A 15,869-nucleotide genomic window follows, 5' to 3' on the forward strand; every position below is an offset into this window, starting at 1 on the left:
AAGGAGGTTGTCCTTTCACTGTAGAGTTTATTTATGTTGGTGGACTGCCAGGTTGGTTTGCTTTTAAACTTCCCAGTATATTTAAACCTGGTAGGTACTGTCAATTCTATACATTTATCTAAGCGGGCATAGAACTCTTCTGATTATCTACCTGTAGTAATGATATCTGGAGTTATGCTGGAATACATGAATCTTGAAACTTCACCTTAAAATTTGATGAGATTAGTACATATAAAATATTTGAATTCTGAAATTTTAATATCTTCAGGTTTAGAGGTTCTAATGGTGCAAATCATTAGTTTATGATCTGACTGACTCAGGAATGGAGATACCAGGGGAACAGTACATGAAGAAGCTATATTGGTAAGGACCAGCTCAAGAATATTACGTCTTTTAGTTGGTTTGTTAACAATCTAGTCCAGGGAGCTTCTGTTTATGTAATCTAAGAACTTTTGAGTGTATCTTACATATGAGGTATAGGTGTTTCAGTTCACCGATGGGTAGTTAAAGTCTCTTAAAATATTTTTTTCTTTATAGGGAGTTTTATCATTTACATTCTGGAATCTTGCATGATTATCAGGGCCCATACGTCTGTCTTTGGGTCCCCGGGAATCTGTTTTGAGGTGATATGGTCCCTAACAAATATGGACATCCCTTCATAGTTGCCATCAGGCCTGAAAGCATAGTAGATAAAAAACACAGGTATGGAGGGAGCGTTTGCTGAACATTTAAACCAAGTTTCAGTGATTATACAGATAAGGATGCATGCAGGTAAAGGGTACGTGGAGTGTTTTAAATTGGATATTTTCCACCTCAGCATCTAATTTCTCCTCTGCGGGCCTTCTGGCAAATAGTTTCAGCAATTATGTAACTATCTCTCTTATGTGCCTGTGTGTAAAAACAAGGCTAAATTGAAAGAATGCATCAGTTCTCTTCTATTTGGTGCACCAAGAAATTTGAACAGATCCTTTCAGTTCTGTATTCTGAAGACTGGTGTTATGTGTTCCAGTTGCTTAACATTTTTGATGACCTTGGCTCAGTCTGACTCCATATGATTGAAACTCATCTCGCTTCTGGGTTATTCAAAACCATGATGCTTGAAAAGGCTTGTCCTTGGAAGCCCTGTCATAAAAATGAAAACACCATATCCAGTGTGACGCCCCAACTCTGGCCCAGTAATCAAGGAGCCTCAATCCTTACCACTAGCACCAGTGTGGACATACACTGGGAGGATAGCAGGTACACACACAGTATTTCCAGATGCAGCTTTCTGCATTAAGTGCAATTTCCCTTAAGAGCACACAGACACCACAGTCAGTCCGGGGTTGGTTTCTAACTCTTTCTGCAGATCCCCCAATAAGACTCCTCCTGCTCTGTACAGCACAAGCTTAGCACCAGGGCCTCCCTATCATGGTAAGGTTTCATCATGTTAACATGGCACAGTTTGTGTCTCTGCCTCCTGCCTAGCAGTTCTACCATGTATTGAACATCACCGACCTTCCTTACATCATTGAAGGGTCCTTCTCAGGCTGCCTGCAGCTTGCTGTGTCTGACAGGAATGAGAGTCATAGCCTGCTGCCCCATAGCATACTCTCTAGCTTGGGCATTTCTGTCATACCAGACCTTTTTCTGCTGTTGGGCTTCTGCCAGGTTCTCTTGGGCCAAGCCCATGAGCTCCGTGAGCCTTGTCCTGAGGTTTAGGACATATGCCACAACAGACTCCTTGTGGGATTCACACTCACCCTCCCACTCATCACAAATCAAATCTAGAGTCCTCTCACTCTATGCCCATACAGTAACTCAAAGGGTGAAAAACTTGTTGAATCCTGGGGCACCTCCCTGTAAGCAAACAACAGATGGGGCAAATATTTGTCCCACTCCCTCTTAAACTGGTCTGCAAATTCCTGTAGCATGGTCTTTATTGTAGAGTTTAACCTCTCAACCAGACCATTAGTCTGGGGTTGCTAAGGAGTGGTCTTTAGATGCTTCACCCCACAGTGCTTCCACAGAGAAGCTAGCAGGTCTGACATGAAATTGGCACCTCTGTCAGTCAGTATTTATTTTGGGAAACTACCCTGCTGAAAATTTCTAACAAAGCATTTGACACCTTTTCCGCCTCAGTGGAGGACAGAGCCACTGCCTCAGGGTAGCTGGTAGGAAAATCTACTACCACTAGGATATACTTCTTTCCTGTGGAACTTGGGGTACTCATAGGCTCCACAATATCCATAGCTACCCTCTGAAATGGCTCTTCAGTCACAGGCAAAGACATCAAAGCAGCTTTTATCTTGTCTCCTGCCTTGCCTACCTTTTGGCACTGCTCACAGGTCCTGCAGTACCCTGTTGCATCTCTGAAAATCCCAGGCCAATAAAGTTCTGCATAATGCGTCTCTTGGTATGCTTATGCCCATATAGCCTGCAAAGAGAATGTCATGGGCTATGGCTAGAAGTGCCACATGGTAGGCTCTGGGCACTACCAACTGCTGTATTCTCTCACCATCCAGCCCTCCCTCAGGGGTCCACTCCCTATGCAGTAACCATTTGTCCCAGTATACAGATTACCACTTTCCTTGACAATAAGGTGCCTCACTGGCTACCTCCCTCAGGCCTTGTAAGGTAAGGTCTGAGAGCTGAGCTTGTCTCAACTTTCTCTTGGTAACCCTTCCCAGCTCCCCTTTCACAGGAACTCTGGCATCATCTGACAGCGGTGCCTGACTGTAAGCCTGGGTACTACTACTCACCTCTGTCCTTGCAGTCACTCTGTCCAAGGGAACATCAGTACCCACCAGCAGCTTTGGCTCACCTTCAGTCTCATTGCTACAGGGTAGCTCCCTCCCTGAAGTAGCCACCACACCAGTCCTGGCTTCAAGTCTGCAGTCTGTCTGGGTCCCCCCAGGCTACCAAACCCACATGCTTGATCCAAGCCTGACTGCATGTAACTGCATGCACACAAAGTATTGCATTATCAAAATCATACCCTATCAGGACACCTGCAGGGATATCCTCAAATGGACTTACTTGCTTGATTCCTTTTCCACCCTCCCATTCACAGTGAACCCTAGCCAAAGGTATTTGGAATGGGGTCCCTCCTAAAGCTCTGACTGGAGTAGACTGCCCAAGCAAGTAGTGCTCCTCTTTAACCATTGCAGACTTCACAATGGTTAGGTCAGAGGCTGTGTCTGACTTAGCAGTGGCCTGTTTCCCACCTACTAAGCTAGGATATAACTGTGATGATTGGGGAGAGATGGGCGAAGGCTGCCAGCCTAGTCAAATAGAATTTGATATATAATTCTGGCATTTGATAATAAATGTAAAATACAGGCATGTTTTCGTGAGTGTAAAAGAATACTGCGAAATGTGGAACTGCAAAATATGACAACATTGCACTCTACTGGCCCAGTGAAGCATGTTGTGACCCTTTCATGTTAGAATTCAGCTCCAGTTAGTCTGGATGAAGGTTTCCAGCCCATTGTTTTAAGGCTAAGGTTTATGACCAGAATTTACATGTGGATGGTGTTTTACTGCTCTGGTGTCTGTTAAAATATACATATGAAATGTCTTCTATTGTTGTACATTTCTGAGCAAGTGTTAGATTGCTGAATACTGCAGTTTGTTTGCCTGGGAAAACCTAAATGTCAAAAATGATTTAATTTGGGAAGGCCTTAGAGACATGTTTGCTAGTAATGTTTAAATACTATTTCTCACAAGAGACCGGAAGCATTTTGATCTTGGATATCCAACTTATCAGCACTCTGCCTTATGCTCACATGTAAGTTTTAGCACTGTGATTTCTTGTAGGAATAGTTAAAGCTAATAAAGATTAATTAGGTATTTTTCTTTGAAATCAGACCTGTCCTACTGTATTATTTTAAGTTTCTGTGTGATCTCTGAACTCTTAGATATCTCTGTGGTGTAGTAGTTTTGTCTTGTGTTTTAATTATTTATTATTAAATATTTTTAAAACCTTCTACATGTGGCTGGTTTATGTAGAGATAAATTATGCTTTAGAGTAAATTATATATTTATAGAGTTTACTGTCTAAGCCCTTCCAATAAGCCTAGACTGAATAATCACATTATCATTAGATAATAATATTGCACGGTAATAATTGCACACCCTTTTAAGGGCCTTTTAGTAGCTGATATTATTAGTTGGGTGGTGGCAGGGGTTACTATCATATGGTCTGGGTAAAGCGGCACAGCTGGAGAATCTGTGTCAGCCTTTCCCAGGAGTGTCTGTGAAGTTGTATAAATATTTATCTCAAAGTGTGTGTGTGTTGTGTCAGCTAATTGGCAAGGACATGAAGCACTGGTTGGACAGAGAGGGTACTGGAGATTTTAGCTTGCCCAGCTAGGCTGAGACCTGGACCCTATAGCTGTGCCAGTGGGGAGTCTTATTGTGGACCTGGTGAGCAAGGGAGCAACCAGCCCCAGACTGACTGTGATCTCTGTATGCACTTAAGGGAAATTGTACTTTACTGTGTGTATAAGTTATCATTTCCTCTCTTCTAGGAGACGACCTCCCTGGTGTTGGTGGTGAGGATTGAGGATCCTTGATTGCTGGGCCAGGGCACAGTCATCACAATAACCTCTTCTGGTAGTTTGGTACCCTTGTTGTCTCCACACAACTTACTGCTGGCATTCTGTCATTCCCACTTACTGGCTCTCCCACCTTTTGTTACCCACCTTGCCTCCACAGACATCTACATGCTACATGGCCCCACTGGTTGTATTTAAAACAATTAACCCTTGGTCCTGGACATGTACCTGAACTAGTGGCTTCTCCTGCTACTGGTGGACTCAGTCAGGGCAGTTTAGGCTGCCCACCATGGGTTCCCTTAGACCCATTTGCAACACTAGGTATCCATTTCCTGTGAAGTGATGCCCTGCTTGCTAGGTATAGGTCTCACTTTTTCCCTAACTCATCTGTGGTGTTCCATTCTCTATCTGCCAACCAGATTCTCATGTCCTCAGGAAAAGTGCTAATTACTTGTTGCCTCACTGAAAGGTCTGCCAGCCCTTCAAAAGTGTTGACCTGACACCCACTCACTCATCTATGAAAATAACTCAGCAATATATTCACACACACTTTCATCTGCCTTGCATCTATGCTCACAAAACTTTTTTTCTATAAGCTTCAGGTGTTAACTTAAAACACTCTAACAGACAGTTTTTAATGGCATTATAATTTAAGCAATCAGTATCAGACAATTTAGAAAAAGCAGTTACAGCTTTACCATGGAGTAAGGGGGTCAGGAACCATACCCAGAGCCCTTGGTTAACATTATACTGTTTACAAACCCTTTCAAACATATATCAAAATTATCATCCTCTGTAAATTGTGGAAGAAATTTACTGACCTTTGTTTCTTCTGGGGTTCGGTTACTCCCTTCCCCATTACCTCCATCCTCCTGGCGAAGAGTCAGCATCTCCTTTTCATGTTGTCTCTTCCTCTCATTTTCTTCAGCTTCCTGATGTCTTAGTTTCTCTGCTTATTCTAATTCCAACTGTTTGGGCACCAGTTCAAGTCTCTTTAACTCCAGATGGATTTTTAAGTCCTCTGTGGAAAGGTTGAACTGTCCATTTTCTGAGAGTTGTACATCTGCAAGGCCAGTCTGGTTGTCTTCCTCATTGCTGGTCTGTGATGCAGCTGTGACTAAGGCTGCAATCATCTCTGCTTTAGTCATGTTGGCATGCATCAGTCCTTTGTCTTGGCACATCTCAGCCAACTGGCTCCTTGTCAGCTTGCCATACTCCTCTGCTGAAATCCTTGCCTGCTCTCCCTGACTAACTAAGCTAACAAAAAATAAATAAATAAGTAAATATGAAACTCTGAATGCTCACTGTGTGGCTGATTGAGAGTACACCTTCTTTACTGACCACTGTTTACAGGCTACAGGAATTCAATATCTGCACCATTGAATCCTTACATCTGGATATACCACCACTGCCAACCAATATATGTGACGCCCCACCAATGGCCTGGTAATCAAGAACCTCAATCCTCACCACTAGCACCAGTGGGGGACATACATTGGGAGACTGAGAAGTACACACACAGTATTTCCAGATGCAGCTCTGCATCAAGTGTAATTTTCCATAAGAGTACATAGAGACCACAGTCAGTCTGGGGCTGTGTTTCTCCCTCTTTCTCCAGATCCCCCGTAAGACTCCCGAATGGCACAGCTATAGAGTTGAGACCTCAGCTGAGTGACTAAGCCAAGACCTCCAACACTCTCTCTGTCCAACCAGTGCTTCGTGTCCCTGCCCAAGTAGCTGACACACATACACTTGGAGATTGGTTTTACACACACACACACACACACACACACACACACACACACACACACACACACACACACACACACACACACACACCTGGGAAAGGCTGGTACAGGTTTACTATCTATGCCCCCTTCTGCCCAGTCTATAAGGCAGTTATTCCTGCCACCAACCAACTCTTTATCAGCTACTTTAAGGACCTTAACAAAGGGTGTCCAATCTTACTGTGTAATGTTACTGTTAATACAAGTGGCAGTTTGACCAAGAGCAAGGCTATTAGGGTTGGCCCACACAGTGTCACCAAACAAATATGCAAGTACTCCCAGAACTTAAATATCTCTAGACAGATCAGCCCCAATGAAAGTATATATGTAATAATAAATAAAAGAACAAGAAAGTACTCTATATACTTACAGTTACACCAGAGTTCAAAATCAGAGGAAATATTTAAAACAACATTGCAGAACAGTCTCAAATAAATAAACAAGAACATCTAAGTTAAGCTTTGCTATATTCCTGACTGTATCTAAGAGATTTACAGTACTCTAATAACTTACTTCAGAGCAAGCAAGGCAGATGTGGTGAGTGGCTTTTGATGTTGTCAGGTCAAAGACAAAATACAGAATACAGTCTGTCACCAAGAGACTTCCCAAATTAATATCTCAAATATTACTGGTGGGATAGCTTGCAGAATGACATCACTTCTTATCATCTGACTCTATCCCAGGTGAAAACCCCCACTGATACAGCTGGTAGCATTTAGCATCTATCTGTGAAAATACATAGACAAGGGCTTTTCTTAGATCTAAGGCAGATCCTGGAAGTCATAAAACAATAAAACACTTTCAAGCCAATACAGAAAACTTCTAGTTCTATACATTGTGTCTGTTACTGCACTGAAACTGAAAGATAACATGTTTTGATTATGTGACCATAAGGTCATTTAATTTCAGTTATTTCTCTGAAGTTAACCTCTTGTGTTCCAGTTTCCATTGTTAAAATATATACATCTAAACAGTTACAGTAGTGCAGTTACTTTTCTGTACTAATCCAGTAGGGCATGCTGTGGTTACATCTTTAAACAGCACTTTGTAAAATACCTCTTCAGCACACGTATGTACAGACCATCTTATATGACATACAGTCCAAATACATTTGTAACACAAACATATGAATCATGTTGATATTCACAAATGACATATAATTATTTACAAAATTCCAGATAGCTGGGCTGGCAGTATATCCTTTCATGACATCCAGTTTAATTCCTTTGGGAAGCCAGGAACCATACTAAGGTCACCCTATTCGACTGTGAAAAAGACTGCTTTCTAAGCATTGAAGCTTCCTCTTTTCCCTGCCATGAACTTTTCTGGAATGGTGTACAAAACAGTCATGCATTCCATTAGATTGCCGGTGCCAAATCCCTACTCCATTGCTACACCTGAAAAGATAGCCCTAAATTCTCATTGTTCTTTAAGACTATTATTCTGAAAACTAATACAACTGTGACAGATTTTTCTTATATCTACAAGCCTAGTTGAATGACCACCCCATCCCAACTTCAAAATCTGTGCCATTAGCTGCACTGACGTGTGTCACCTTTCTTTACTATTAAATCCTTGTCCTGTTTAAGCAGACAATACATCTACTAAGGTCCTATAGGTCACGGCCTCTTCTGTATGCCATTCTTTCACAAATTCTCATTGGCTGTTGCATACCTGAAAGAATTCACTATCCTCTCTTTCTATAAGTCTGTTGTACTGAATGGTTATTTTCCCGTTGTTTTATCATACACACTGTCCAGGATCATAGAAAAGTTTGCATGCATTCAACTTCTCCAGTTTCTTAAAATTCTTTACATATTTTATTGCAGAGCTTCATGGCTCTAAGTTCATCCACCTTAACAAGATTTGTCAGTTACCTACTGGAAGGGTTTCAAACTATAAGATTCCAGCCATCTATGTCATCTCCAGCACCATGTCCTGGTGAGGCTCTTCATGGCTCTATCTGTAAGCCATTTTTATTCTTTATTTTCACAAATGGGATGTGCTAATATTGTGAATCATCTAACCTCATACAGCACATAAGTGACCCATACCACTATGCTGTTCCCCTGCAATCCCTCAGCCACAATTATCTGTTTATGAACTTCATCCTAGTAGAACAATGGATCACCAAATAATGGCCTACAACTCAGCACTGAAAAAACTCAGTGCATGTGCTTTTTCTGATTTTAATAATTGAATCACTCATTTATTCTCAAGTCCGCCAATAATTCTGACACTAATGCGGATCAGACTAACTGAATTCTATGAGACACATTGGATCACTCTTATAAAATTTGATTCCCTCATCAGAGCTGTTGTTGCCAAAACCAGTCAAAAACTGGGATTACTGTAAAAGGGCCTCTTCTAGTTGTCCCTTCAGATAAATGTCTGCCCAAGCCATGCTCCTCCCCTAGTCTTATACTCACCTCATACCTTTATCAATCTTCTTTCCTCTTCACAAATCAGAGGCTGCTAATAATACAATTGCTAAGTTTGGCACAAGATCCCACATTGCTCTCATCACTGTATTGCCATCCATTTCTAGCTATAACTACACAACTATCTTCTCTGGGTCTAGTTAATATATGGGCATAACTTCGTTCATCCCCATTATTGTTCTTAGCTCATCCATATCCCCAGCTAGGATTGTCCAGTACACTATTAGAAATCACTGAATATGACACTAGTCAGAGTTTCCAACTCTTACAATTGACACAGCTATTCTGCACTGACAACCTTTATAGTGGAATTTATAGAATATACTCTTTTCATTTATTAGAAGACTTGCATCTTCCCTTTTTCCAAAGCCTCTGTGAGAAAAACATTTGCTTCACATTGGTCCTGCAGTTCAGGCATAGCTTAAACCAGATTTCACTTCCTTTCTCCTCATATGTACTTCATTAGTCTGCTACATAATTTTCTTCAATTTCTTCATTATCTACTTCCCTTTCTCTCCTTGTTTCATCTTCCTCTTCATTAATCCTTACTCCTACACTTACAGGTTCATACATTACTAAAGCCCCTTGGTGCATTACTACATTCAAGCTTCTCTTTATATTTCTTCTTCTTCCCGCTTTTCTTGATTTCCCCTTTTCACCTCTGCTTACCTCTACTTTAATTTCCCTTCTTCTCCATCCTCTATCACACCCCTAACCTGATCTATTTCTTTACAGCTTACATTTTTCTGTTAATCTTTTCCTGTCTCCAGATGGTTCTCATCTTATGGCTCTTCTGACCTTTGTCTTAGCCATACTCCCTCTCTTATACTAACATGCACTTTCTTGTCATTTAAATCTTGCTTACATTTATGTTACATCTTATGTGTTTAACAATTGTATATTTTAATACATTTTATATTATAATGCATTTTACTAGATACATATTGTAAATTAGATTAGAACTACAGAGCACATGAATGCTGAAGTATGTTTTTTTGGCCATTTTGTCTTTGCCCACCAGTTGACTGTATTCCTAGCTCCTGATTTTTTGTGCCATCCTCATGGCAAGACTGTTTCTGTTTTACTGTAAACTTCCAGATCATAACACTTTCTGTGTATATTATCATGACTACAAGGCTCCGTCCATCCGTCCATCTATCCATCCACCCACAAACCCTTTTCCCCATTTTTGCACATGGGGTCAGTGTGTTACTTCAACAGTGACAATCACCTAGAGTCATATTATTTGCATCTTATAATCCTTACAATTTCTCATCCAGGGCCACCACCAAATACAGCATCTCCTGAGTGAACTTACCTAATTATTAAACAAAACACAATAAATAAATAGATCAACAGATACATTAGCAAGATAGATAGAGAGACAGAGATATAGAAAAATGTTTAGAGAATACATACCTGTCTTCTCTAGCCAGACTTTACTAGAAGTTAATACAGCTGTCAATACCCATCCCCAAAGATATCTTAACAAGGCATCTGTAAATGACTTTAGCTGATTTTTGGATGAATATGAGCGGAATCATATGTATTTTACCTACTTTGACTACATACCCTGGTACGAGTTTGTCACATATGTGAAGACTGGTGGAGATGGGTGAAGGCTGTCAGCCTTGCCAGATAGAATTGTGCAGATGTTTCTATCATTTGTAAATATGAATGTTGAACTACAAGCTTGTTTTTTTTAAATGAAAGAATATGCTGTGAAATGTTGAACTTAAAACAATGTGGCAATATTGCCATCTGGGAAAGCTTAGTCAAGCATCTCTTGTTGGTCCTTTGAAATTAAAATGATTTCATCACTATCTTTGATGTTTACAATTTGGCTCTGGCCTGGCTAGATGAAGGCTTCCTGCCTATTGTTTTAAGGCTAATGCTAATGACCAGAATTTACATGTGGAATGTCTTTTATTGCTCTAAGTGTAAAAGAATGTAAATGCAGTTTCTGTCAGCCTGGGACCACCAGGAAAGTGTGAAATGATGTAAAATGTTTTATCAGAACTGCAGTTTCAATTTAAACAGAGAGAGAACCAGAAGGCATTCAGCATTTTTGTCTTGATCATCCAACTCACAGCACTGCCTGTTGTCTTATGTAAGTTATCTTAGACTTGTGTTTTCTTTTAGAGATAGCTAGAAACTAGAAAGTTTAGACTAAGTGTTTTTCTGTGATGTCAGAACTGCACTACTAATTTATTTTAAGTATTTCTGTGTGATCTCTGAACTCTTTTGACTAGCACTGTGTAGTAGAAAGTATTGTCTTGTGGTTTTAATTATTTATTATTAAATATTTTAAAACCTTTTAACTGTGTCTGGTTTGTGTAGAGATAAGTTAAGCTCTAAGAGTACATTGCATGTATATAAGGATCCTGTACAAGGTCACTCTAATAAGCCTTGAGACTGTTTAGTTATACTACCAATTCGATAATAATATTGCACAGTAATAATTAGATACCCTTTTAAGGGCCTTTGAGTAGCTGATAAGTATTAGTGGGTGGTGGCAGCTGGTACTACCATATTGTCTGGGAGAAAGGGCCACTGCTGGAGAACCTGTGCCGGCCTTTCCCAGGAGTGTCTGTGTGGTTGTATAAACTCTTATCCCAAATTGCATGTGTGTGTGTGTGTGTGTGTGTGTGTGTGTGTCAGCTACTTGGGCAGGGACATGAAGCACTGGTTGGACAGAGAGGGTGCTAGAGATTTTATCTTGCCCACTAGGCTGAGATCTGAACCCTATAGCTGTGCCAGTGGGGAGTCTTATTGGCGACCTGGAGAGCAAGGGAGCGATCAGCCCCAGACTGACTGTGATCTCTGTGTGCTCTTAAGAAAAATTGCACTTTACTGTGTGTATTTGTTATCCTTTCTCATATATGAGACAGGGCATATCTGGTGTTAGTGGTGAGGATTGAGGCTCTTTGATTGCTGGGCCAGGGCACAGGTGTCACAACATAATTAACATAATTCATGATCTGTTCATTATTTCTGTATCCCGACTCAAAACCATACTACTAAATGACAATTTGGGATATGTCAGAGGTGTAGCCAAATCCACAACTGTGCATACAGTCTCAACAAAATTAAGGCAAGCTAGAAGTAACTGTATATGTGTTGATAGATGGCTACATAGTTGAATGTATGCTATTACTTATTTGACATTTGTTTCCCAGGAAAGTCTGACTGAGCATGAATCCTGTTTTCAGCGGATGCCCAGGGATAAAAAATCCACATATGTAGTTCAATTAATAAACAGTATAATATTAACACACGGACTACAGTATCAAACAGGCGAATCAACATACACAATAAATAAAGTCAAATCAGTGGAACATACAGTGAATATTGAACATGAACAATAAGAGATTAAACACCAAGTAAAATATAATCAATAGTGATAAACAATGATAAACATGTAAAATATGGGCAAAAGACTGAAATAAAGGCAAGAGATTTTGCAGATGGGGAGAAATGAGAAAGTGGAATTAAAGTATGGAGCCATAGAATAATTAACTGGAGATTTGGCAAATTAGAGAAGAGAGAAAGGAAAGAGGAAAAAAACAAGGGAAAGAGATGGAAGATATAAAGGGTAGTGTCAGCCTAGTGTAAGACATGTACAGAGCCAAGAGATAAGGAAGAATTTCTTTAAAGATTGTTTAAACATGTGGCTACAAGGCATTGCTCTAATATCTGTGAGAATACTGTTCCAGACTTTGGCCAATGAGTAGGAATATAGGCAGTAGCCTATAGATTTTTTGGTTTATAGATTTCAAGGAGGTGTTTCTCAGATGAGCGAAGAGGGTGATTTGGGAGGTAATGGTTAAGAATGGTGCTGGTTACTGGGCAGGATGAGGATTTGTATGCAATTTTATGAACAAGGAGGAGTTAAGCAAACTTGATATAATGAGGTAATTTGAGCCAATTTAAATATCTGAGGGCAGAGCAGGGATGGGAGTTGTATGGGTGACTGGCTGCAAATCTAGTTACTTTGTTGTAGCAAAGCTCAAGTTTTGATCTTAGGGATATCTAAATATTGGTGAGAATGAGTGAGGCATATAGTAGTGAAGGAAGGAGATATGCATTGGCTACAGTAAATCTTGAGGAGTTGGTAAGGAATCTTTTTGATCTATGGAGCATGCCTAGTTTTTGGTGTGCTGTTTTTATGCAATTTTGAATATGAAGATCAAATTTTAGTTGATCATTTATTATAACACCAAGTAGCTTAGTGTGTGGTACAGCTTCAATTTCAGTATTGTTGAGAGAGGACATTTTGAAGGTGTCTTTTGTGTGTGTTTGAGATTTGGGGAGAAATAAGATCAGTTTTGGCTTATTTGGTTTTAGGAAAAGTTGATTACCACTGAGCCAGTTTTTAATAGAGTTGAAAACCTGACGACTGATTGACTGTAACTGGGAAGGACTATTAGATGAACAGATGACAGTGGAATCATCTGCATATTGTATGTGTAGCTTGTTGGGAGAATGTATGTAAATCACTTATAAATATTTTAAAAAGAAGAGGGGCAAGTACAGAACTTTGTGGAACACATGTATTAACTGGAAGAAAAGATGAGTAAGTAGAGAGCCATTTAACTGACTGTAGGTAGTTAGATAGGTAACTAGAAAACCAGGTGACTGTTGTACTGGAAAAGCCTAAAGCAGACATTTGTGAGAGTAGTTTGGTATGAGAGACTGTATCAAAAGCTTTAGAGAGATCTAAAAAGGAAAGAAACTAGATTGTTGTTATCTCTGGCTTAAATGACATAGTGCAAAAAGACAACAAGGGCAGTTGTTGTGTTATGATCTAGGTGAAAGCCATGTTGGGTAGAGGTTAATATATTTTCTTGGAGTAAAGGTTGTAAAAGTTGTTTATGAATGCGTTTTTCTAATATCTTGGAAAGTGGGAAAAGATTGCAATAGGTCTGAAGTTTGTTATTTCAGTGGAGTTTCCCCCTTTAAGAAGAGGAATGATGTAAATTGTTTCCAGAGAGATGGGTCATATGACTCATGAATGGATCAATTGATTAAGATGAAGATTGGATAAGCAATAGAGGGTGCAGCAATCTTTAGATATTCTGATGTGAGATTGCCAACGGAGGGTGAGCAGGGGTTAAGTCTGTATAGTATTTTTTTATGTAGGAGGTAGAGACAGATTTTAAGGTGAAAGTGTCGTTGTTAGAGGGTGGAAGTTTGTCAGGGGTGGCAGGGTTATGTAGAGAGTTTTGAGTCAGGGTAGCTATTGAGTCTATGAGGTGAGAGATAAATTTAAAAGCAGTTTCTAAGAGAGAGATGTCTAGACAAGGATTATGGATACTAGGAGTACCAGGATGTAACATTTTCTGGGTGTATATCATATCATTGAATGTTCAACTCCGCGAACCTCAATTCATTGAACAGACAACAGTGAATGTTGACTTAAGCTAATGCTGACAGCGAATTTCTAAAACAGGGAAAGGAATGAATTGACCAACACTGCAACCATCACACATCACAGTATGTCAAACTCACCCAGGTGGGGGGCTGCACCCCCTACACCCCCTCTTAGTTATATATACCAACTCTGATATCACACTACAGTGGGGAAAAAGGCAAATTTCCTGATGCTGGTCAACTAATTCCATTCCCTGTTTAAGAAATTCGCTGATGTGAATGTTCACTTAAGTGAATGTTTGCTGTTGTCTGTTTGACAAACTGAGGTCCGCTGAGTTGAACCTTCAATGATATGATATAGGTTCATAGGTTCATAGTTTAGTACTAGGCTAATTGCCCTTATGGGCCATTTTAAGCCTAGCCAATTACCCCCTGTGAGAATCAAACCCTGTACCTTGTATCTGTAAGGCAAACACCTTAACCATTATGCCAACCTCCCACCCTTATGCCACCCTCCCACCCATCACAGTATGTACTCATGTTTTCTTGGCAGTAGACCAACATTTTGGGGGGCTTGTTTTTTTTTTGGTTAATCTGTGGGTTGAAGTAATAATGTTTCTTATCAGCAGTAACTTGTTTTTTTTTGTCATGTTTCAAAGTTGTTGTAGGTCTGTAGATGAGTTTGGTATTTGTATTTTTGTCATTTTTCCAAGCTTTGTCTCTCTTATGCAATAATTGTCTACTAGAAGGGGATAGCCATGGTGATTGGGTGACTGTAACTCTCTCTTTTCTTATAGGATCAAGGCTATTGAGAATGTCAAGAAATATTGCATTAAATTTTAGAACAGTATTACCCAGTGGTAGGAAATAGAGAATGGACCAATTAATGGCATTGAGAATATAGTTAAAGATACTTGAATTGAAATCTGAGAGGTTACAACAGTCTTTATAAAGGTGCTGTTTGATATGGTGAGTTGCTAGTCTCTGAACATAAGTGGGTTGGTGGTCACTGAGGGAGTCTGGAACAGTTTTTGGAGAGTGGTACAAATTTGGATTTTAGTCTAGGATCCAGTCCAGAGCAGTCCCAGTGTTGTTATCTTTGTTGAAGTGAGTATGAGAGTTGCCTGAAACCATATAGATTGACACTAGTGGAAGGGTAGTCTGATGTGAAGGTTTGCCAGTTAATACTGAGGTCACTAAACATTACTATTTCATAAGAAATGGAACTAAATATCCAGTATAGGATGTGTTCCAGAATAGGGCTTATTAGATAGGCAGTCTTCTCCTTCTCGGCACTGATGAGAGATTATTTCATTTCACATGCACTTCTGCAGTATCTTTATATATTTCACTCCTTACTTTTTGAATTCACTTCTGCTTTAAATACTCCTTAATGCATTCTTCCCTGAATAAAAGCTTCAATCTAAGACTTTAACTGTGATCCAAAGGATCTCTTTCATGCCAACGACATGTGCCTACCCCAAACTACATTTAATGTCTTACACTACAATTAATATTTCCATCCCCACAGAAATGGTGCCTGCGTTATGTTCATATTGGTGGTTACACATTTACAATGCAACTGAGTCTGTTTTACTTTTCCCTTTATGACAAATAAGCAATGCCCTGGAAATCCAGTGAATGTGTTATATTAGTTGTTATCAGTGACTGTGCAGACTTAACCTTTCCCCTTTTAACTGCTTCTGTAAGATTGCTAGGTTTAGTTTGCT

Source organism: Protopterus annectens, chromosome 6.part1, assembly GCF_019279795.1.
Source record: "Protopterus annectens isolate FY-2018-M chromosome 6.part1, PAN1.0, whole genome shotgun sequence".
NCBI lineage: Eukaryota > Metazoa > Chordata > Ceratodontiformes > Protopteridae > Protopterus > Protopterus annectens.